The sequence below is a fragment of the Neomonachus schauinslandi genome, chromosome X, assembly GCF_002201575.2.
Source record: "Neomonachus schauinslandi chromosome X, ASM220157v2, whole genome shotgun sequence".
Classification (NCBI taxonomy): domain Eukaryota; kingdom Metazoa; phylum Chordata; class Mammalia; order Carnivora; family Phocidae; genus Neomonachus; species Neomonachus schauinslandi.
The window spans coordinates 82,368,783-82,393,708 of record NC_058419.1 but is presented as its reverse complement, the minus strand read 5'-3'; the positions used below and the strand labels follow the sequence as shown (position 1 = coordinate 82,393,708).

General features: G+C 36.3%; 1 pseudogene; it reads right to left on the bottom strand.

The window, feature by feature from the left end:
- Window positions 1-856: 856 nt before the first annotated feature.
- Window positions 857-24,292, bottom strand: LOC110581183 (annotated as a pseudogene).
- Window positions 24,293-24,926: the final 634 nt, after the last annotated feature.

The window sequence follows — 24,926 nt, the reverse complement described above, 5'->3', positions numbered from 1 at the left end:
AGGAATTATCCCACATATTTTAGAAGAACAAAAAATGAAAATGCAGAAAATAAAAATAAAAGGTCATGTTTCTTTATATTTCTTTAATTAGCAGAACTCAACATTTTTCACACCTATTATTTTGTCTGGCCATCTGACAAATTTAGTTTTCTTCCCTGAATCTCACTGTAACCAATAACAGCATAGTCTTTTCACCTTTTCTTTAATTGTATTTATTTAGTGTTGAATATGTCACACATTCATATAACTTAAGATTTTAAATGTAACAAAGGGCACATATTTAATCATTTACTAAAACTGCAGTGAAAAAAACTGCAGTGAAATAATTATCAGTTGTAAATATTAATTTTAATTTGTTTCCACCTAAATCAAATCTAAATATATCCTTAAATATGACCATTCTAAATGCACTGCCATACAGTCCCTAGTATGCTGTGTTTATTTATGACACTAGTGACTTTGAAAACAAAGTGGTACAAATTAACAAAACACTATAGATTCCTATGAGGTGGCTAAATTTCACCTGATATTTAAAATTCCATGCAAACTATAGTAATGTAGAGTTTATCCAATGCATATGCATGTATGAGTTTGCATGTACTCTTAGAACAAAGGTGCATTTCAAGTGGTGTGGTATAAAAAATTTCAAAATACATAAAACATAGAAATTGAAACTCTAGGGCCAATTCAGTACATTAATTTTTAGTAGATAGCTTAATGTGATTTTTTCACATTAAAGTTCCATTTTTTCATAATTTATCATTTAAAAAATATACTTATACAACCTGATGACTGTCAAGAAAGTTTGCATTGTTGTTGACAAAGTCAGTTACCGTAACTGTAAAAGGCAGTTTGGTTAACTCAACTTTCTATGATCAGTTGTAAGTACTGAGTAAGTCCTGGGACTTGTTTTTTTTTTTTTTTTTGAGTCAGTCCCAGAGACTTCTTTAATCCACCTGTGCATCTCTTCAGGGCTATCAGCCTGCACATAGAAAGTTTAAAACAATGTTACACTTTCAAAGAGATTGTCCCTCATCATTACATTGCTCTGTCTACATTCCTGTACTTCATGATCTTCTTTAAGTGGTATTATCTGGAGAGATTCCTTCTCCAGTTCAGATTTGAAGTAGCCTATTGTGTTTTCATTCAATTGAAAAAAATATCTTCTACTCCAGTTGCTTCATCACCACTCCTTGCTTAACACAATATCCAGCTTTGATAACTGCACTATCTGAAGGAGGTTTAGGAGTAAAGAAGATGGCTTCATGACCACTTCAAATTATTTGCCAATATTTTCACCATATTTATTTACTTCTTACTGAGTTGGAGTAATGATGGGTATACCACCAATGCCAGTTTTCTAAGATGCTTGCTTCTTCCTACATTCACCCTGCTGACTTATGTCATCAGAATGATGCTGTGAATCTGACTGCTTTGGTCTTGTAGTTTTTATGGCTTAGTTCAACATATTTACTCATTCTACTAGATCCTGCTGATCATTAGCTTGTAAGGAAATATTTCCTCATCCCTGCATTCATGACAAGAAAAAAATCAGCCTTTGGTCTTAGCTTACTTGCATTGCTACCTTTGAAATGTAGGTAAGATTAATGGCTCCAATGTATGATGATCCAGAAGGTAGGTCTTGTGGATTACCCATGTACCATACAAAGCAATCTTCTCTGGACAGAAGAAGATGGTGGTGGAGTAGGAGGTCACCTCATCCCACGAACACAGCTAGATAACTATCAAATCATCCTAAATACCCCAGAAATCAACCTGAAAACTGACAGAAAAAAATTCCACACCTAAAGGGAGAGAAGAGTCTACATCAAAGAAGGTAGAAAGTGTGGAGACCTGGTTTGGGGAGAAATGTATTGTGGGTGCTGCAGAGGGGAGGGAGCCCTAGTTGTGGAGAGGGCAAGAGAGAGAGAGAGAGAAAGAGAGATAGAGGAGCACATGGAAGAACCCACAAAGAGAACATTTCTCCAAAGTTGTTGCCTTGGAAAATAAGAAGGGCTGAATTTCATGAATTCTTACAACCAGCAGGGCTTAAAGACTGGAGTTTTAATTTTTTTTAAAGATTTTATTTATTTATTTGGGAGAGAGAGAAGAGCACACAAGCAGGGGTAGAGGGAGAGGGAGAAACAGACTCCCCGCTGAGCAGGGAGCCCAGTGTGGAGCTTGATCCCAGGACCCTGAGATCATGACCTGAACTGAAGGCAGGCGCCCAACGACTGAGCCACCCAGGTGCCCCTAAAGCCTAGAGGTTAGTGAGCTTGGCTGGGACAGAGCCTGAGAGCACAGTGTTGCTCCTGGAGAGAAGGCAGGCAAACAACACAGGGTCAGACAGCATGGAAACAGTAATCTGAAGAATGCCTGGGACACACATGGGGAGATTATTTGTTTTTCTCCCAGTGTGTCCCTGAGAGGTAGTGTTCATGGAGACACTTCTCCAGGAAGAAAGGAGATGTCTGGCACCATTTTCCTACACTGTCCCTCAGCATAAACACAGAGCCACCTGTGGGAAGCAGTGTAGCACCAACACTGGATGCCCAACTTGCTTACACCAAACCCCACCACTCTACACTCCAGTAGTACTACCCTTCTTAGTCACACATGCCTCAGTCCCTCCCCCAGAAGACCAGCACAAACCACTGCCCACACCACATCCCCAAACAGAGAGTTCTGCAAGGCCTCAGTTCTGGTGGAGATAGTGTCAGGTCTCATTTCACAAGCAGTCCAGAGCACATGTAGTTAAAAAATCACCACACTCTGGCCATGGACCAAACACTGCCCAGAGCAGGCAAGGAGAGCCTCTGCAGATGACTGGCCTAAAGGATAGAGCAGCCAAAACACAACAGCAGAGTACACATGGCACACAACAGAGACATTCCCTGAAGTGGCAAGCCCTGGGCACTACATGACTTCTTCTTCAAAGGTCATTACTTTCAGGAGCAGGAAACATGACTACCTTTTCTAACACAGAGAAGAAGGCAGAGACCTAGACAAAATGTGAAGATGAAGGAATTTATCCCATATGAAAGACCAAGATAAGGCCATGGCCAGAGATCTAAGAGAAACAGATATAAGTAACATGCTGATGGAGAATTTAAAGCAACGATCATAAGGATACTCACTGGGCTTGAGAAAAGAATAGAAGACATCAGTGATACCCTTACCACAGAGATAAATGAGTTAAAAAAGAATTAGTCAGAAATGAAGAGTGCAATAAATGAGATTGGAAACAGGCTTGATGCAATGAACAGCAGACTGGAAGAAGCAGAGGAACAAATAAGTGATATAGAAGATAAAATAATGGAAAATAATATAGCTCAACAAAAAGAGAAAGAAGAATTACGCAACATGAGAATAGACATAAGGAACTCAGTGACTCCATCAAACGTAATAACATTCATATTATAGGAGTCCCAGAAGAAGAAGAAGAGAGAAAAAAAAGAGAGCAGAAAATTTATTTGAAGAAATAATAGCTGAAAACTTCCCTAATCTGGGGAAGGAAACAGACATCCAGATACAGGAGGCACAGAGAACACCCATCAAAATCAACAAAAGCAGGCCAACACCAACACATATTGTAATGAAATTTGCAAAATACAGTGATAAAGAAAAATCTTAAAAGTAGCAGGACAAAAGAAGTCCTTAACTTACAAGGGAAGACCCATAAAGTTAGCTTCAGATCTCTCCACAGAAACTTGGCAAGCCAGAAAAGACTGGCATGATATATTCAAAGTGCTGAATGGGACAAATCTGCAGGCAAGAACACTCTATCCAGCAGGACTATCATTCAGAATAGAAGGAGAAATAAAGAGTTTCCCAGACAAACCAAAACAAAAGGAGTTCGGGGCGCCTGGGTGGCTCAGTTGTTAAGCATCTGCCCAGGGTCCTGGGATTCCCGCTGGGCTCCCTGTTCCGCGGGAAGCCTGCTTCTCCCTCTCCCACTCCCCCTGCTGTGTTCCCTCTCTTGCTCTCTCTCTCTCTGTCAAATAAATAAATAAAATCTTAAAAAAAAAAAAAAAGGAGTTCATAACCACTAAGCCAGCCATGCAAGAAATACTAAAGTGGACTCTTTGAGTCCACTCTTTTGTCAAAAGTGACAAAGACAAAGGATCAGAGAAATCTCAGGAAACAATGACAAAACAAGTAATAAAATGGCACTAAATACATATCTATCAATAATTACTTTGAAAGCAAATGGACTAAATGCTCCAATCAAAAGACATAGGGTGTCAGAATGCATAAATAAAAAACAAGACCCATCTATATGCTGCCTATAAGACACTCATTTTAGACCTAAAGGCACATGCAGCTCGGAAGTGAGGGGATGGAGAAACACTTATCAAACAACTTTTTTCAGAAGAAGTAGACTTTAAAACAAAGCTTAACAGGAGACAAAGAAGCAAATATATAATCATAAAGGGGACAATGCAACAAGAAGATATCATAATTGTAAATATTTATGTACCTAACATGTGAGTGCCCAAATATATAAAACAAAGGCAAACATAAAGGAACTAATTCATAATAATACAATAATAGTAGGGGACTTTAACACCCCACTTACATCAATGGACAGATCATTGTAACACAACATCAACAAGGAAACAATGGCTTTGAATGACACACTGGACCAGATTGACTTAGACATATTCAGAACATTCCATCCTAAAGTAGCAGAACACACATTCTTTTCGAGTGTACATGGGATATTCTCCTGAACAGATCACCTACTGGGTCAAAACAAATACAAAGAGATTGACATCACACCATTCATCTTTTCTAACCACAACATTATGAAACTAGAAATCAACCCAAAGAAAAATTTTGGAAAGACCACAAATACATGGAGGTTAAACAACATGCTACCAAACAATGAATGGGCCAACCAGGAAATCAAAGAAGAAATAAAAAAATACATGGAAACAAATGAAAATTAAAGCACAATGGTCCAAAACCGTTTAGATGCAGCAAAAGTTGTCCTAAGAGGGAAATATATAGAAATAGAGGCCTACCTGAAGAAGCAAGTAAAATCTCAAATAAACAACTTACACCTAAAGAAGCTAGAAAAAGAACAACAAAGCTTAAAGCTAGCAGGAGGAAAGAAGTATTAAAGATCAGAGTACAAATAAATGATATAGAAACTAAAAAAACAATAGAACAGATCAATGAAACTAGGAGCTGGTTCTTTGAAAAAACTTAATAACATTGGTAAACTTCTAGCCAGACTTATCAAAAAGAAAAAAGAAAGTACCCAAATAAATAAAATCACAAATAAGAGAAGATAAATAACAACCAACACCTCAGAAATACAATTATAAGACAATATTATGAAAAACTATATGCCAATAAATTGGACAACCTGGAAGAAATGGACAAATTCCTAGACACATATAAACTATCAAAACTGAAGCAGGAAGAAATAGAAAACTTGAACAGACTGAAAACCAGCAAAGAAATTTAATCAGTTATGAAAATCTCCCAACAAACAAAAGTCCAGGGCCAGATGGCTTCACAGGCAAATTCTACCAAACATTTAAAGAAGAGTTAATACCTTTTCTCATAAAACTATTCCAAAAACTAGAAGAGGAAGGAAAACTTCCAAATACATTCTATGAGGCCAGCATTACCCTGATATTAAAACCAAGTAAAGGCTCCACTAAAAAAGAGAACTACAGGCCACCATCCCTGATGAATATGAATGCAAAAATTCTCAATAAAATACTAGCAAACTGAATGCAACAGCACATTAAAAGAATCATTCACCACAGTCAAGGGACATTTATTCCTGGGTTGCAAGGGTGTTTCAATATTTGCAAATCAATCAACGTGATATACAACATTAATAAAAGAAAGGATAAGAACTATATGATCCTTTCAATAGATATAGAAAAATCATTTCACAAGGTACAACATCCATTCATGATAAAAACCCCTCAAAAAAGTGTGGTTAGAGGAAACTTACCTCAACATTACTAAAGGACATATATGAAAAACCCACAGTGAATATCATAAATGGGGAAAAACTGAGAGCTCTTCCTCTAAGGTCAGGAACATGACAGGGATGTCCACTCTCACCACTATTATTTAACATAGTACTGGAAGTCTTAGCCAGAACAATCAGACAAGAAAAAAATAAAAGACATCCAAATCGGCAAGGAAGAATTAAAATTGTAATGATTTGCAGATAACATGATACTCTATATAGAAAACCCTATAGACTCCACCAAAACCTGCTAGAACTGATACACGAATTCAGTAATATTGCAGGATACAAGATCAATGTACAAAAATCTATTGCATTTCTATACACCAATAATGAAGCAGCAGAAAGAGAAATCAAGGACTCAACCCCATTTACAATTGCACCCCAAACCATAAAAAACCTAGGAATAAACCTAACCAAAGAGGTGAAAGACCTGTATTCTGAAAACTATAAAACACTGATGAAAGAAATTGAAGAAGGCACAAAGAAATGGAAAGACATTCCATGCTCATGGATTGGAGGAACAAATATTGTTAAAATGTCTGTACTGCCCAAAGCAATCTACACATTCAATGCACTCCCTATCAAAATATCACCAGCATTTTTCACAGAGCTAAAAAAAGCAATCCTAAAATTTGTATGGAACCAAAAAAGACCCCAAATAGCCAAAGCAAACTTGAAAAAGAAAAGCAATGCTGGAGTCATCACAATTCTGGATTTCAACATATATCACAAAGCTGTAGTCATCAGAACAGTATGTGCTGGCCCAAAAATAAACAAACTGATCAACAGAACAGAATAGAAAACCCAGAAATAAACCCACAACTATATTGTCAATTAATCTTCAGTGAAGAAGGAAAGATTATCCAAAGGGAAAAGGACAATCTCTTGAACAAATGATGTTCAGAAAACAGGACAGCACCATGCAAAAGAGTGAAACTTAACAACTTTCTTACACCACGCACAAAAATAAGTTCAAAATGGATTAAGACCTAAATGTGAGACCTGAAACCATGAAAATTTTAGAGAAGAACATAGGCAGTGACCTCTTTGACATCAGCCATAGCTACTTCTTTCTAGATATATCTCCTGAGGCAAGGGAAACAAAAGCAAAGATAGATTATTGGGACTTCATAAAAATAAAAAGCGTCTCCATAGCGAAGGAAACAACCAAGAAAACTGAAAGGTAACCAATGGAATGGGTGAAGATACTTGCAAATGACATACCCAATATAGGATTAGTATCCAAAATATATAAGGAACTTATAAAACTCAACACTCAAAAAATAAATAATCCAATTAAAAATGGGCAGAAGACATGAAAAGACATTTTTCCAAAGAAGACATACAGATGGTCAACAGACACATGAAAAGATGCTCATCAGGGAAATACAAATCAAAACTATAATGAGATATCACCCCACACCTGTCAGAATAGCTAAAATCAACAACACAAGAAACAACAGGTGTTGGTGAGGATGTGGAGAAAGGAGAACCCTCTTACACCGTTGGTGGGAATGCAAACTGGTGCCCCCACTGTGGAAAATAGTATGGTGATTTCTCAGAAAGCTAAAAATAGAAGTATCCTAGGATCCACCAATTGCACTACTGGATATTTACCCAATGAATACAAAAATACTAATTCAAATGGATACATGCACCCCTATGTTTATAGCAGCATTACTTTCAATAGTCCAGTTATGGAAACAGCCCAAGTGTCCTTTGACTGATGAATGGATAAGGAGGATGTGGTACATACATACAATAGAATATTACTCAGCCATAAAAATGAGTGAAATCTTGCTATTTGCAATGACGTGAATGGAGCTAGAGAATATTATGTTAAGTGAAATAAGTCAGTCAGAGAAAGACAAATACCATATGATTTCACTCATATGTGGGACTTAAGAAACAGAAGAAATGAGCAAAAGCAAAAGGAGAGAGAAAGGCAAACCAAGAGATAGATTCTTAACTATAGTGAACAAACTGATGGTTACCAGAGGGGAGGGGGGTGGGGGCGTAGTTTAAATAGGTGATGGGGATTAAGGAGTGCACTTGTGATGAGCACCAGGTGTTGTCTGGAAGTGTTGAATCACTATATTGGATCCTGAAACTATTACACTGTGTGTTAACTAACTAGAATTTGAATAAAAACTTAAAAAATAACTATCTTCTCTGGTATCCAGTATGAAGTAACTTTGGAGAAATTTACGCCTGTTTTCATTTTCTTTGATGTCTCATAAAATCACAAATGTGGCTGTGACATTTCACACAGGTATTCCTGAGCTTCAACATTACACTGGGTGACCTTGGGCAAGCCGCTTTCAACTCTGGCACCAGTCATCTGCACCATTAAGGTGTGAACGTAAAGCATGATTCTATGGCACAGGGCAAAATCCACTTCTGACTCAGGGAGTCCAGTGCTTGCCAGCCCCTTAGCAGACCAGCAGTTGCCTCACACCTTGCCCAGCTGCTCTTCAAGCCAAACTGCACCGCAGTCCTCCACCCATCCACGGCCCTCCATCCATGCAGCCCTCATGCCTCTGTGGCTCATGCTCTCATAGGCATGAACTGCTGGCACTATGCACGTGTTCCTGGCTGTCTCAGCCTCCACATGGTGGCAGAGATTCCAGAGCCCACACTCCCAGTCCATGGAGACTCATGGTTCTGCAAATTTTGAGTACAGCATAAAGATCATGGGTATTGATGTCAGGCCTAGATTCTAGTCCAAGTTTTAATGGACCCAGACAAGTCATTTAACCTCTTTGAGACTCAGTTTCATCATCTGTAATACTGTGGAAAAGATAGCACCCATTGCTCAAGTCAGTTGTTATACTTAAATTAGATCATTTTGTTAATTAAGATGTTTTATCACAGTGCCTGGCACCCAATAAATGTAGTTTCTATTGTCATTTTTGTATCATCCCAAGCACTGCAAGGGGTACAGAAGTGAGTAAGCCATGGTTCTTGTTTTCAAAAGCTTGTGATGAGCACTGGTGTTATAAGCAACTAATGAATTGTTGAACACTACCTCAAGAACTAATGATGTACTATATGTTGGCTAATTGAACATAATAATAAAAAAGTAAGGATATAATGGATATACAAATAGCTACTCTAAGAGCTATAGCTCTTATAAGATAAATGAAAAAAGGGTAGGGTTATCAAAATGCTGTGAGTTCAAAAGCTTGAAATGTGGTAGCTGATGTCAGAATTTTGTATCTAATTGTTACATGTGTGATTTTGTTAATGCTGATGTCTGGGAATACAGTGTTAAAGCTAGGAGGCAAATATGCTGACACCCTCTTTCCTATATCCATTGGCAGACACCACTACTTGATCTCAGATATGGCCTTAAAATTTTTGACATACTGCTTCAGACATCATTACTAATCAATTGGATTTGTCCTTGAAATAAAGTATGGTACCTAAAGTATGATGCTCCTGAGAGGACATCAAGAAGAAGGGGACATAGGCTAACAGTACCAAGTAGTAGAGGTAAAAGAGATAGAAAGGAATCAATTTTGAAGAAAATTATCACTGGTGAATATTGAGAGACAAATTATATTAAGTTGTAATGTATGATCCATAGTAAAAGTCATAGAGTTGGAGTTTAAGGTAGATAGAATTAATGGCTATTGGAGTTGTGGGCATCAAGGAGCTTTGAAGCTAAATTTGGATGAACAATCTAAAAAAATCTTGAAGTTGCCCATGATGATGGTAGAAATTGCAGTGGAAAACAAGAACTGACTGCATGCCAAAGAGCAATGACTTAGGACACAGTAGATTATAACAAAGAAGATTTATTAAACATGTTCACTCCCTTTACTAGATTGTGACATGTACAACCCAAGGAATTAAATCTTATTTTCTTTGAATCCCAGGATTTAAATGCAATGTACAAAACATTGAATAAATGGACGAATGAATGAAGGAACGTTTGGTGATCATCAAGAAAGTTAATGTAGACAACTTATTTGAGCACAAGTTGAAAAACCACCCTAAAAGAGATTAGTTTGGGACTAAAGAGAAGTAATGAAAACTGAGTTTCCCTTGAGCAAATCATATCCTCCTTTTCCTGGGTATGCAATAGGTAATTTGTCCTACTAAGCACTCATTCTTATCTCAGTCTATGCCAAAGGTACTTTATCTGCAAGTTAGAAACACCTAAATACTTTTTAAAAAATCCAATTGCCCCAGCTTCACCTCAGACAAATCAAATTAGAATCTCTGGAGGTGTGATCTAGTCTTCAGTATTTCTTAAACTCTTTTTTAAAGGTTTGTATTTCTAAGTAATCTTTATACCCAATGTGGGGTTTGAATTTATAACCCTGATATCAAGAGTGGCACACTCTACTGACTGAGCCAGTCAGGTAGGCCTAGTCTTTCATATTTTTAAAAGCGCCCCAGGTCAGGACACTTGATGTAATGAACACTGGATGTTATATGCAACTGATGAATCACTAATAATACACTATATGTTAATTAATTGAATTTAACTTTAAAAATAAATAAATAAATACATACATACATACATACATACATACATACATACATACATACATACATACATACATTTTTAAAAAGCTCCCCAGGTAATTTATGCTGTCAAGATTGAGAACTATGGGGTTGGGACTAGATAAAACAAGGTGCAAGTGTATTAAATTATCTAATTACACAAAAATTCAACATTACAGCTAGAATTGCTAATAATTTTCTGTAAGAAATGAAGTATCTCAGTTCTCAACTTTTACTTAAAATGTTTATCCCATAATTACATAGTGCCTGGAAGCCTACAGATGGGTTGTGTTTGGCCCTCATAATGCTGAAAATTTTTGAATTGATGGCCAACATTTAAAAATCAAATTTCACATAAAAATGAGAACTTGCAACTTCTCTTCACAGTTAGAAGCACCAGTAACATGATGTTTGCATTCCCTAGTGGAAGAAGTCAAAACTCAGTAACTGCTGCCCCATTTAGATATAAATGGTCATTGAATTTTCTTTTTTTCACTTTGATTAGAGATTTATCAATTTTATTGATCTCATAGAACCAGATTTTGGGTTCACTGATCTTCCATTGTTTTAATTTTTTTCTCTTCCATCAGTTTCTACTTTGATCTTTATTATTCCCTTTCTTCTGCTTACTTTGGGATTAATTCTCTCTCTGTGCCACCCAGGAGCCTCTATTTGGACTTGTTTTTATTCCACAGAATATTATTCATATTGTTAAGTGTTCCACGTGTACTTGAGAAGAATGTATATTCTACCGTTGCTCAGTAGAGTGTTCTATAAATGTCAATCAAGTCTAGCTGGTTGATTGTGTTGTTCAAGTCTGCTTCATATCCATGATGATTTTCTGCTTACATTTTCTATCAGATATGAGAGAAGAGTATTGAAGTCCTTGACTATAATTGTGGATTTGAATATTTCACATTGCAGTTGTGAGATAATAGAAAAAATATATATTGGTTTCAGGCCCCAGTTTCTGGCACAGAGCTCCTAACACCCTTGTAAATTCCTAAGTGATAAGAACACCAGGAGCATCTTTTGTTATAATACTTGCTCTTTGACCCTGGTTCCAGACACTGGGCTACTGAAACCCTTGCAAATTCTCAAGTGATAAAAGGACTAGTGATGTGGGAAACAAAGGCAAAAGAAATGTAGCTTAAATTAAAATCTCCTTACAGCTTGCAGCCCACTGATAGATACCTGAAACATGCAGGGTGTGACCTTCCTCAAGGAACTCGTGGCTGCCTTAGTGACTTAATGTTTAAAAGGAACCTGATCTTGGCAGCAGTTGGCCCCTCAAGGTCCTGAAGACTTGCTTCCAGATTCTTGGAGATTTGCACTATCCCTAACCCCCACTAATAAAAAAGTATACAATCAGTCACCCCTCACAATCCCAGTATAGCCCTTTCTGCCCACAGGTCCTGTCCCATGAATAGGGAAGGGGTTAAGGTATAGGCAGAAGAGAGAGGAGGCCCCTGATTCCTCTGACTAGGTTCTGAAACGATTCCTGGCAGGTGGAGACGCTGAGACAGAATGCAACAAGAGATAAAGAAACAAACCAAGACGGCACAAGAATCTCAAGGCCACAAGCTTCCCAGTCAGTTCTCAATAAAAGACTGCCTCTAAAGGCCCTCAGTGGCAACCCATTCGGGACCCCTCTCACTCCAGAGAGCTTTTGTCTTTCCTTTCTGCTCTCACCTTCACTTAATAAACTTACACTTCACTCCACCCTTTTGTGTCCGTGAGATTCATTCTTGGACTCTGTGAAACAAGAACCCTGCAATCCTGCAACACTAGGAGCATCTTTTGTTCCAGTGAGGTGACTTTAAGTGGGATCCTGGATGGTGATTGGTCACCAGAAAGTCCAAGCTAAGATTAGAAGCTTGGAGTTTGCAGCCCTATCCACCCCATCCCCATCCTCCAGAAAGGGGACGAGGGCTGGAAATGGAGTTAATAATTAATAATTAATAATTGACCATGCCTATGTGAGGAAGTCTCCATAAAATCCCAGTAAGTATGGGATTCAAAGAGCTTCTAGGTTGTTGAACACATCCACATACCAAGAGGGTGATGCAGCCCAGCTCCATGGGGATAGAAGTTCTGGTGCTCAGGACCATCCCAGATCTCATCCTATGTATCTCTCCATCTGACTGTTCCTCTGTATCTTCAATCATATCCTTTAATAAACTGGTAAATAGGGACGCCTGGGTGGCTCAGTTGGTTAAGCAGCTGCCTTTAGCTCAGCTCATGATCTCGGGGTCGGGAGATTGAGTCCCACGTCGGGCTCCCTGCTCAGTGGGGAGCCTGCTTCTCCCTCTGCCCCACCCCACCCCCCTGCCCATGCTCTCTCTATCAAATAAATAAATACATTTTTTTAAAAATAAGTAAATTGGTAAACATAAGTGTTTCCCTGAGTCTTGTGAGTCACTGTAGCAAATTAATCAAATCCAAAGAGGGGGTTGTGGGAGCCTCAGATTTATAATCCATTAGTCAGAAGCACAGGTCTTGTGGGCCTGAGTTCTTAACCTGTGTACCTGATGCTATCTTCAGGTAGATAGTGTCAGAACTGACTTGAACTGAGTTAAATCGTAGGACACCCAGCTGGTGTAGCAGAATTGCTTGTTTGGGAAAACCCCACACACATCTGGTGTCGGAAGTGTTATGAGTGTGTTAGTACTGTGAGAATAAAGGAGAAATACTGGAGGAGGACTGGGTTTTATCCTAACACAATAGTTCTATCAGGTTTTCCTCCATGTATTTTGATGCTCTATTATTAGGTAGATAAACATAATTGTTATGTTCTCTGATTGACTAATTTATCATTATTAAATATCCTTATTTTAACGTGGTGTTACTCTTTGCCCTAAAATCTACTTCGTCTCTTCTTTACACTAGAGTTAACATGGTATATATTTTTTTAATTTTTATTCTTATGTTAATCCCCATACATTACATCATTAGTTTTAGATGAAGTGTTCCATGATTCATTGTTTGTGCATAACACCCAGTGCTCCATAACATGGTATATTTTTATCAAATCTTTTATGTTTATTCTATTTGTGTCTTTAAAAGTAAAGTGTACCTCTTATAGGCGGCAGATAGTTGTTTCATTTTTATCCAATCTGCCAATCTATGACATTAAACTGGAATGTTCAGACCAGTTATATTTTGTCATTATTGATATGGTTTGGTTTGAGTCTAGTATTTTTCTATCTTTTATTAGTCTTATTGTTTTCTGTTCTTTTTTCTCTCTTTTTCTGCCTTCTTTTCCATTAGTCAAGTATTTTTCTGAATTCATTTTATCCTTGTTGCCAGTTTATTACCTATAACTTTTTTATTTATTTATTTATTTATTTATTTAGTGGTCAGTCTTGGATTTATGGCATGCGTTTTTAACTTACTGTAGTCTATGTTCAAGTAATATTATACCAGTTTGGGTACAATATAAGATCTTTAAAATAGCTTGCCCATTCTTGCCTCTTGACCTTTATTCCATTGTTGTATACATTTTACTTTTACATATGTTATAAAACTTACAATACATATTATTATTTTTGTCTAAATGTTCAATTTTCTTTTAAAGAGTTTTAAATAAGAAAAACACTTTCTTATCCATTTTGTTACCATTTCCAGAAGAAAAACACCCTTCTGTGTATCTCCTCCACTCTCAATACTCTACTACAATACTACTTCACTTCTAACACCAGATGTGTGTGTATGTGTGTGTATGTGTGTGTGTAGGGAGGCATTCCCCCATACCAAACAATTCTTAACCAGTTGAGTTTCCTACAATTTAATTCCACAAGTTAAAGGCTCAGTCCCACAGAACTGCCCCCCCCCATAACTTCAGACACCAATAGCAAGTCCAAGTTGTTACCTATGCTTCTGACCAACTGACTGTGAATTGGAGTTTCACATGACCCCCTCCTTGAGTTTGATTAATTTGCTAAACCAGCTCACATAACTTAGGAAAACACTTACTTACTAGATTACTAGTTTATTATAAAAGGATATAACTCAGGAACAGCCAGATGGAAGAGATACACAGGACAGTTTCCATGCTCTCTCCAGGCACACAATTCTCACATCTCCAAATATTCACCAACCTGGAAGTTCTCTGAACCCATCCATTTGGGTTTTCATCGAGGCTTTACTACATAGGCATGATGGATTAAATCTTTGGCTGTAAGTGACTGAACTCAATCTCCAGCCCCTCTCCCTTTCCCACAGGTTGGGGAGGGTAGATAGAACTGAAAGTTCCAACCCTGTTATCAGGCTTGGTTCCCCTGGCAACCAGCCTCCATCCCTAGAAGCTTTCCAAAAGTCACCTCGTTAACATAATCTCAGGTGTTGTTGAGAGGGGTTTGTTATGAATAACAAAAGACATCCACTTCACCTTTATGTTCTGAAGCTATTTCAGGAACTAAGGACAACAGACCAAATATTATAACAAAGGATGTCCCTATGGCTCTTAAGAAATTATAAGGATCTTAGGAAATATGTGCCAGGAATAGTGGACAAAGACCAATATGTATTTATTATAAATAGCAATATCACACCATTTCTGGCCCTCTTTCTATAGATGCATATTTTTATCTGCTATCATTTTCATTCTGCAGGAAGCACTTTCTTTAACATTTCTTATAGTACAGGCCTGCCAGTAATAAATTATTTCAGCTTTTGTAAGTCTGAAAAAAATGTCTTTATTTTACCTTCACTATCAAAAGATATTCTTGTCAGTATAGAATTTTACCTTGACTTTTTTTTTCTTTCGGTATGTTAAAAATGTTTCTTCACTGTCTTGTGTGCATTGTTTCCAAGGGGAAATAAGATGTATCGTTATTTTTGTTCCTCCAGACACAACATGGCTTTTATCTCTGGATGTTTTAAAATTTTTCTCTTCACTGGTTTTAAGCCATTTGATCATAATATACACAGTTGTAATTTTCTTCATTTTTCTTGTGCTTGGAATTTATCTTCCTGTTTCTTTATGTTTATAGTTTTCATCAAATTTAGAAATCTTCAGCTATTATTTCTTCAGTTTTTTTTCTCTCTCCTTCCCCTTTCCTCTTTCAGACACTCCAATTATCCATCCAGTAGTCACTTGGTAAATTGTCCCACAATTCACTGATCTCACTGACACTCTGCTCATTTTGTAGAATTCATTTTTTCTACTGTGTTTTATTTTGGATAGTTTATGTCATCAACTACATTAATCTTTTTTTTTCTGCAGTGCCTAATCTGCCATTAATTCTATCCATCATATTTTACATCGAACAAATTTTAGTTTTCATCTCCAGAATGTCTATTTGGGTCTTTTTATATATATTCCATGTCTCTACTCAATTTTCTGAACAGATGGAACATAGTTATAATGTCTTTAAATGTCTATGGTTCCTAATTCTAACATCTCTATCAGCCTTGGATCAGTTCCAATTGTTTTAATTTTCTCCTCAATATAATTTGTATTTTTATGTATTCTTTTCATTCTTTGTAATGTTTTATGAGGTATTAGCCAGACATTGTAGATTTTACCTTGTTCAATGCTGAATATGTCTGTATTCCTTTAAATATTCTTGACATAGTTCTGGGACACGTTAAGGTACCTGGAAATACTTTGATCCTTTTGAGTCATGCTTTTAAGTTTTGTTACAGGACTGGAATAGTGTTCAATATGGGTCTAATTATTCCCTTACCAAAGCCACCCTTCTGTGTACTTTACCCAATGCCCAATGAATTTTGAGGTTTTCTAGTGTAGCTGGTGTGAACAGGCATTGTTTCTGGCTCTGCATTCACCCCAGACACTGTTAGCTCTAATCCTTTTGGGTGATTTTCTACCTTGCCTTGAGGGTACTTTCCTCAAATGTGTGTTCTGATCAGTCCTTAGCTGAACGCTAAAGGGGGATCTTTGTAGGTATCTGGGGTTTTACCTCTATGCAGTTTCTCCTCTTTAGTACTCTCTCCTGAAAATTCTAGCCATCTATGTCTTTCTGGACACTCATCTCTATCTTCTCAATGCAGGGAGTCCATCAGTCTTTTCTTCAATTCTCCCTCCCTGCACCATAGCACAGAAAAATCTCTCAAGACAATAAACTGGGGAAATCTTTGAACTCACCTCATTTGTTTCCATATCTGCATCTCTGGATCTCCAGTGTCTTGAAAACTGATGTTTCATATGATTTGAAACATTTTTTGTTGTCTCAGCTATGAGGGTAAATCTGATCTTTTTTACTCCATATTGCCCATAAGTGAAAGCATCTGTTCTTTTTTTTAAATGCCTTTTAAATTGAGGTATTTTACAAGCAGTAATATGCACTACTCATGTGTGTACAGCTCAATTATTTATATATCTGTGCAATCACCATCAAGATATTAAAATTTTCAAGCACTTCTAGAAGGCTCCCTCATCCCCCTCCATTGTTGTTTTACTGGAAGCTAAACACTTTGTTATTTCACTTTGACCATGAGGAAACTTACACTACAGTCGGGATAAAGCCATGTAATTTTATTGCTGCTGCACTTCAGCTATAAATCCCTGTCTTCTAGAAGTAGTCTCATGTCGTATATTCTCTATTTTTTTTTACAGATGGCCATTACAAAATAGAGTGAATTTTTTGCTTTATTTTTTTATTGAGGTATAATTGACATATAACATTATATTAGTTTCAGCCCTACAGCATGAGTCAGTATACATATATATTGTGAAATGATCACAAGTCTAGTTAACATCCATCATTATACAAAGTTACAAAATTTTTTTCTTGTGATGAGGACTTTTTTTTTTTTTTAAAGATTTTATTTATTTATTTGACAGAGAGAGACACAGCGAGAGAGGGAACACAAGCAGGGGGAGTGGGAGAGGGAGAAGCAGGCTACCCGCAGAGCAGGGAGCCCGACGCGGGACTCGATCCCAGGACCCCGGGATCATGACCTGAGCCGAAGGCAGTCGCTCAACCGACTGAGCCACCCAGGCACCCTCTTGTGATGAGGACTTTTAAGATTTACTCTCTTAGCAACTTTCAATGCAATGCAATATTATTAACTATAGTCACCATGCTTACATTACATCCTATAACATATTTATTTTATAACTGAAGTTTATGCCTTTTGACCCCCTTCACCCATTTTGCCCATCCCCTACCCTCTGCCTCTGACAACCAGTTTGTTCTGTGTCTGTGAGCTTGGTTTTTGTTTTGTTTTAAATTTCACTGTAAGTGGGATCATATGGTATTTGTCTTTCTCTGTCTGACTTATTTCACTTAGCATAATGCCCTCAAGGTCCATCCATATTGTTGCAAATGGCAAAATTTCCTCCTTTTTTATGGCTGAATAGTATTCCTGTGTGTGTGTGTGTGTATCACACATCTTCTTTATCCATTTTTCCCTCGATAGACACTTAAATTGCTTGCGTATCTTGGCTATTGTAAATAGTGCTGCAATGAACATGGGGGTGCATAGATCTTTTCAAATTAGTGATTTTGTTTTCTTTGGATAAATACCCAGAAGTGGAATGGCTGGATCATACAGTAATTCTATTTTTAATAGTCAAGGAACCTTCATACTATTTCCCATAGTTGTGGAACCAATTTACATTCCCACTAAGTGCAAGAGGGTTCCCTTTTCTCCACATTCTCGCAAACACTTTTCTCCCAAAGTACTGGGCCTACCTAAATATACAGATTTTCCCAGTTTTATACTAAAACCCACCCCAATCTCATTGTTATCAGTTGTTTATCATTCACATAGTAGAATATCAAAAGACGGTAGCAAAGGTGAGTGGTGCTAATGGAATTATGATTATGACTTTGATCAGGAAAAAAATAATGAATTCCTCTTTTTCATCTTTTTTTGTCTACATAATAAGCCAAAAACTATTTTTAAAGACATGATGTTCTTTTCTGAGTTTATGATTTTTTTGTTTGCCAATTACCAATATTTCATGTTTCCTAGACCTCAGCAACCAAGAAATAAAATAACACTTAAAAAGGAATATTCCTTTAATTCTGCTTTCACTTAGTCTTCAGAAACTTCAGTCCTTGACAAATTCTACTTAAATGGCTTTGAATGAACCTAGGGAGGTTTCTTATGCCCCCAGGTTTTCTCGCCTTGATCATTATCAAAATTATCTCAGAACTATCTCGGATCCCATCCTCAAGGAGCTGTTATGGTTCCTTTTATTTTGTATTCTGCTTTTATTACCATAATCTTTCCCTAAAACTCAATCTTTGGGTCCTTGAGGCAGGGCTGGTGGACAGTCTGAATGACTGGCTAGGTTATATTTATCATTCCTCTCTTCATGGCTTTGATATGCATTTTCCTGATGGCTAATGATGTTGAGCATCTTTTCTTGTATTCACTGGCCATTTGAGGAATGTCCATTTGGATCCATTGCCCATTTTTTAAGTTGGGTTATTTGTTTTTGAGTTGTATAAATTCTTTATATATTACATATACAAGTCCTTTATCAGATATACGATTTACAAACATTTTCTCCCATTTTGAGTGTTTTCTTTTCACCTTCTTGATGGTATCCACTGAAGCATGAAAGATTTTAATTTTGGTAAGTCAAAATTTACCTATTAGTTTTTTATTTTGTTATTTGGACATTTGTATCATATCTAAGAGGGCTTTGCCTAACTTGTAGTCACAAAGATTTACTCCTATATTTTTTTCTAAGATTTGTATAGTTTCTGCACTTATATTTAGGTCTATGGTCCACTTTGTGCTAATTTTTATATATAATATGAAGTAGGGTCAGGAGGCTTCATTCTATTCCTAGTTTGATGTTTTTTATTTTTATCATGAAAGGGTGTTGGATTTTGTCAAATTTTTTTTTCTGTGTCTGTCCAAATGATTATTTGGTTTTTGTCCTTTATTTTATTGATATACTGTTTTACTTTAATAGATTTTCAGATGTTATACCAACTTTGCATTTCTTGGATATATTCCACTTGCTCATGGGGTATAATTCTTTATATATGTCAGTGGGTTTGGTTTGATAGTATTTTACTGAGGATTTTGGAATAAAGGCCTATGGTTTTCTTTTCTTGTCATGGTTTTGTCTACTTTTGTTAGCAGGAAAATACCAGCCTTACAGAATTTGGAAAATGTTTCTCTTCTATTTTCTGTAACAATTTGTAAAGAATAGGTATTGATTGTAATTAGTTATTTAAAAGTTTGGTAGACTTTATCAGTGAATTTGGACATGGACTTTTTCTTGTGGGAAGTTTTTTAAATCCAAATATAGAGATTGCTCTATAGTTGTTATGGGTCTTCTTTGGATTTTCTACTTCTTGAATTTGTTTCAGTAGTTTGTTTCTTTCTAAGAATATGCCCATTTTTGCCTAATCTATCTAATTTATTGCAAACAGTTATTCATATCTTATTTTCTTTCTCTTTCTTTAAAGTCTGTAGTAACAACTGCTCTGTCATCACTCCTTTTAGTAATTTGAGTCTTCTCTTTTTTCTTGGTCAGTTTAGCTAAAGATTTATGAATTTTGTTGGTCTTTTTAGAGAAACAATTTTTTTTGTTTTGTTGATTTTCAATTTATTGAGGCTTATTTTGTGACCTAACATATTGTCTATCCTGGGGAACCTTCCATATGTACTTGAAAAGAATATATATTCTGCCTTTTCGGAGGGGAGTATACTATTAAGCCGAGATTCTTTATATTGTTGTTCAAGTCTTCTATTTCCTTTTCAATCTTCTGCTTTGTTGTCCTATACATTCCTGAAAGTGGAGTATTAAAGTTTCCAACTATTGTTGAATTCTCCATAACACTCTTAAGTTCTATAACTTTCTGTTTCTCTTCTTTGGGGTTCTGGTTTCAGGCGGATATGCACCTGTGTTTGTAATTTTAATATCTTATAGATGGATATACTCGGTTATCATTATAAAATGTTTTTCTTTACTTGTAATAAAATTTTCTGTTTTAAAGTCTATTTTTTTCTAATATTATAGCCACTCCAGCTTTACTTAATACTGGAAAACTGAATGCTTTCCCTTTAATTTCTGGAACAAAGCAGAGATTCTTCTCACCACTCCTATTCAACATTGTAGTGGAAGTCCTAAACAGTGCAATTACTCATGAAAAAGAAACAACATTAATACTAATTGGAAAGGGGAAAAAACTTTCCTTACATTCAGACAACATATTTGTCCAGAAAAAATTCCCCAAAAATCTACAAAACAAAAACCCTTAGAAATATCAAGTGAGTTTAACAAAAACTCAGGATGTAAGTCAATACACAAAATCTATCATATATCTAAAAACCAGTAAGAAATTTTTTTAAAAAATTACAATAGCTCCAACAATTAAACAAAATTGAAGAAGACAATACAACTTATGATAACTCAAAAAAAGAACAATTAGGTGTGAATTTAGCAAAAAGTAAACACAATCTGCATGTTGAAAACTATAAAGCACTGATTCAAGAAATCTAGAAAGATTTAAAGAAATGGAGGAATCTCCTATTCATGGATTTGTAGGATCTACAGAAATGAAGAATATCTCCAAATTAATCTAGATTTAACACAATTTACACCAAAATCACAAGATTCTTTGTGATTAGAGAAAAGCTGATTCCATAACATATAGGAAAAATCAAAGAAATTAGAATAACTAAACCAATTTTGAAAAAGAAGAATAAATGTGAAGGGATTACACTACTTGAGATTAAAACTCACTTTAAAACTATAGTTATCAAGACAGTGTGGTATTGGTAAAAGGGGGACATATACATCAGTGGAAAAGAATAAAGTATTTAGAAATAGACCAATACAAATATGGTGAGCTGATTTTTTACAAAGGTGCTGTTTCAATGGAGAAAAAATAGTCCTTTTAACAAATAGTGTGCATACTAAAGCCACAGAGATTCTATCTACCACATACCTTTTTGAATAATTAACATTAAGAAAAGTATGAAGGGGCGCCTGGCTGGCTCAGCTGGAAGAGCATGTGACTCTTGATCTCGGGCTTGTGAGTTCGAGCCCCATGTTGGGTGTAGAAATTACTTAAATAAAAACTTTAAAAAAAATATGAAGAATACCAGGTGCTGGCAAGGACATGGAGCAATTAGAACTCACACATTGCTGGTAGGAATGCAAAATGCTTCAGCACTTTGGAAAACATTTTGGCAGTTTCTTATAAAGTTAAACATCCAGATACCATAACAATTTATGAGCAATCTTACTCCTAGGCCTTTCTTTTGAGATATTAAAACTATGTTCATACAAAAACCTGCATATAAATGTTATAGTCTTTTAACTCATCATCTCCAAAAGTGGAAATTACCCAAATGTTTCAATTGGTGAATGGATAAACAATCTGTGATACATCTACACAATGAAATACTATTCGGAAATAAAAACTAATGAACAATTGATACATGTAACAACTTGGATGAATCTCAAAGGTGTTATCCTAAGTAAAAGAAGCCTGTCTCAAAAGGTTACTTATTCTATACTTCCATATATATGATATTTTAGAAAAGTAGAAACTAGATTGAAAGAGAACAGGAGTCTTTGCCAGGGTTTTTGGGTGAGGAAGACTGTGTGACTAAAACAGAGTATCATAGAGACTTTTGGGGGTTATGGGATTGTTCTATATCCTGGCTGTGGTGTGGTTACATGAATCTATGCATGTGTTAATACTCATAGTACTGTTCATACCAAAAAAGTAATTTACTATATGTAATTTTAAGAAATGACAAATCTTTTTATTTAACAAGGTGAAACACATGCCTACATATATAGTTAAGTAAAAAAAATCTTGGTGCAAAATAGTTTGTATTATATGTTGTTGTTTGGTAAAAATGTAAAAAATACATATACATGTGTTTGCTTGCGTATGTATAAAATATCTTTGAAAGAATAACTAAGAAACTTACGAGGTGACTAGGGGCCAGGTATAAGGTGGAAAGTTTTTATTGTATATCATTTTGTGTCAGTTTTGGGTAACTGTTTAAAATTATTCTTTAGATCTTTTATTATAATATATGATATATACAAAATAATGCATGTGGTTTTCATGGGCACCAGAGTTGAAAACTACTGTTTTATAAGTTCCATATTTATTATGCTATTTTGTTTATTGCTTGTCTTCCTCACTAAAATGTAAGTTTTAAAAGTGGGAGGATTTTTTTCCACTCCTTTGTTTATGCAAGTATCTCTACTGCCTTGAACAGTGACAACCACACAGTGGTTGACCAACAAATGTTTGCTGAATGAATAAAATAAAGTGATAAGAACAGGATGTATGGTGGAAGCAGAAAAGAGGAACAGTTGTCTGGTTTTGGTTAAGGAGTGGAAGGAAGAGTCAGTAAGGCTTAATGAAAGAGTTAAAATATCAGCTGATCTATGAAAGGTGAATACTAGATAGTAGGGTGTGAAAGCACACATATTTGAGATCTCAGTACACTTTCCAAATTGTAAGCACTTGTGTGAGACTTTGACTTAGGGTGGGAAAAGCTGAGTGGTGAGAGATGAGGCTGGAGAGACAGAGAGACCAAGTTAGGCTACCAAGGCTTTTGTATGCCATGCTAAGGAGTTGGGATTTGGGGAGAAACATGGAGGGTCTGAACTAAGTGATCCTGATGACTGAGAGAAATGGATGAAGTCTATAAACATTCATATATCACCCTTTCAGTGAGCTTTTCCATAATGGCCATCTTCTCCCCCTCCCCCGTGTGCATTGCTATCCTACTTACTTGCTTTATTTCTTCATAGTACTTGTCAATTTCTGGCATGTATTTTCTTAAGTATTTTATTATCTGCCACAAGAATGTAGTTTATGTGAGGGCAGAAATTTTTGTCCATTTTGGTCATGGTTCTATCCTTACAGCTTGGTGCATATTAACTGCTTGATAAATATTTGTTGCATGAATTTTTCAAAACTTTGATTGTGGAGGAAGTCAAGGAAAAATGATCAGGTTTCAATGCCTCTGGATTTCTGATAATCCACTGGCTAATTTTTCCACCTCAATTCCCAAATATAATTAATTATTAATAGCATAAGCCGCTAATTTTCTGTATTTATTAATTGATTACTGTAATATCCTCTAAATCAACTTCTCTGCTTCCAGATTGCACCAGTACAACCCATTTTCTATATTCTGGTTTTAAACATTACCATATACTTTTTTTTAAAACTTATAATGTATTATTTGTTTCAGAGGTACAGATTTGTGATTCAACAGTCTTACACAATTCACAGCGCTCACCATAGCACATACCCTCCCCAATGTCTATCACCCAGCCACCCCATCCCTCCCACCCCCCACCACTCCAGCAACCCTCAGTTTATTTCTTGAGATTAAGAATTCCTCATATCAGTGAGATCATATGATACATGTCTTTCTCTGATTGACTTATTTCACTCAGCATAACACCCTCCAGTTCCATCCATGTCATTGCAAACGGCAAGATTTCATTCCTTTTGATGGCTGCATAATATTCCATTGTATATATATACCACATCTTCTTTATCCATTCATCTGTCGATGGCCATCTTGGCTCTTTCCACAGTTTGGCTATTGTGGCCATTGCTGCTATAAACATCGGGGTGCACGTACCCCTTCGGATCCCTACATTATTTGTATCTTTGGGGTAAATACCCAGTAGTGCATATACTTTCTTGCTTAAAATTCTTCTTTGGATTTCTGTTTCCCTTAAGCTCAAACTCCATGACATGGCTTGCAAGGTCCTTCCTTCTCTGCCTTCTTACATTCAGCTTCATCACTCATTACTGTTCCTTTCACACCATACTTCAAGTTCACTGCCATTCTTCCCTTTCATTCGTCCATTCAATAATCTAGTCAACATTAAACAAGTCTTCATTGAGCACCCCTTAGGAGATAAGGTATATTTCAGGTTTTTAATATTCACCAATCAATGGGATAACCATAGTTCCCACACTGCCTCCTCTACCTATTATTTTGTCACATTATAATGCTGTTAGTTGTTTATGTGTTCATTTCTGCCACTGTTTGGATGGCCTTGAAATCCAGGATTGTGTCTTATTTTTCTTTATATGAGCAATATCAGGAACAGAACCTTACACTGAGTGGTTGCTCAGAATCTGCTGGTTGAGTGACAAAATATGAGTTAAAATGTTGAAATGAACTATAAAAATACCAGCAAAAGTAAGGACCTGGTGCTGGCCCCTGTCATTTCCCTGACCACATTTTGGTTATTTATTCATCAAACATTGATAATCACCTATTTTATGCCAGGCTCTTACGCATTTAAAATGTCACCTTTAGCTCCTAAGCTGTGGGGTTCCTATTACAATGCTCATTGGTGTAGCATAGTATTTGGACATGGTAGATGCCCACTATATACTTGTAGATTGACTGAAAATAACCACAAAGAAGAACTGGGGTACAGACTTTGGGCCCAGAAGAGCTTTCTGGAAGT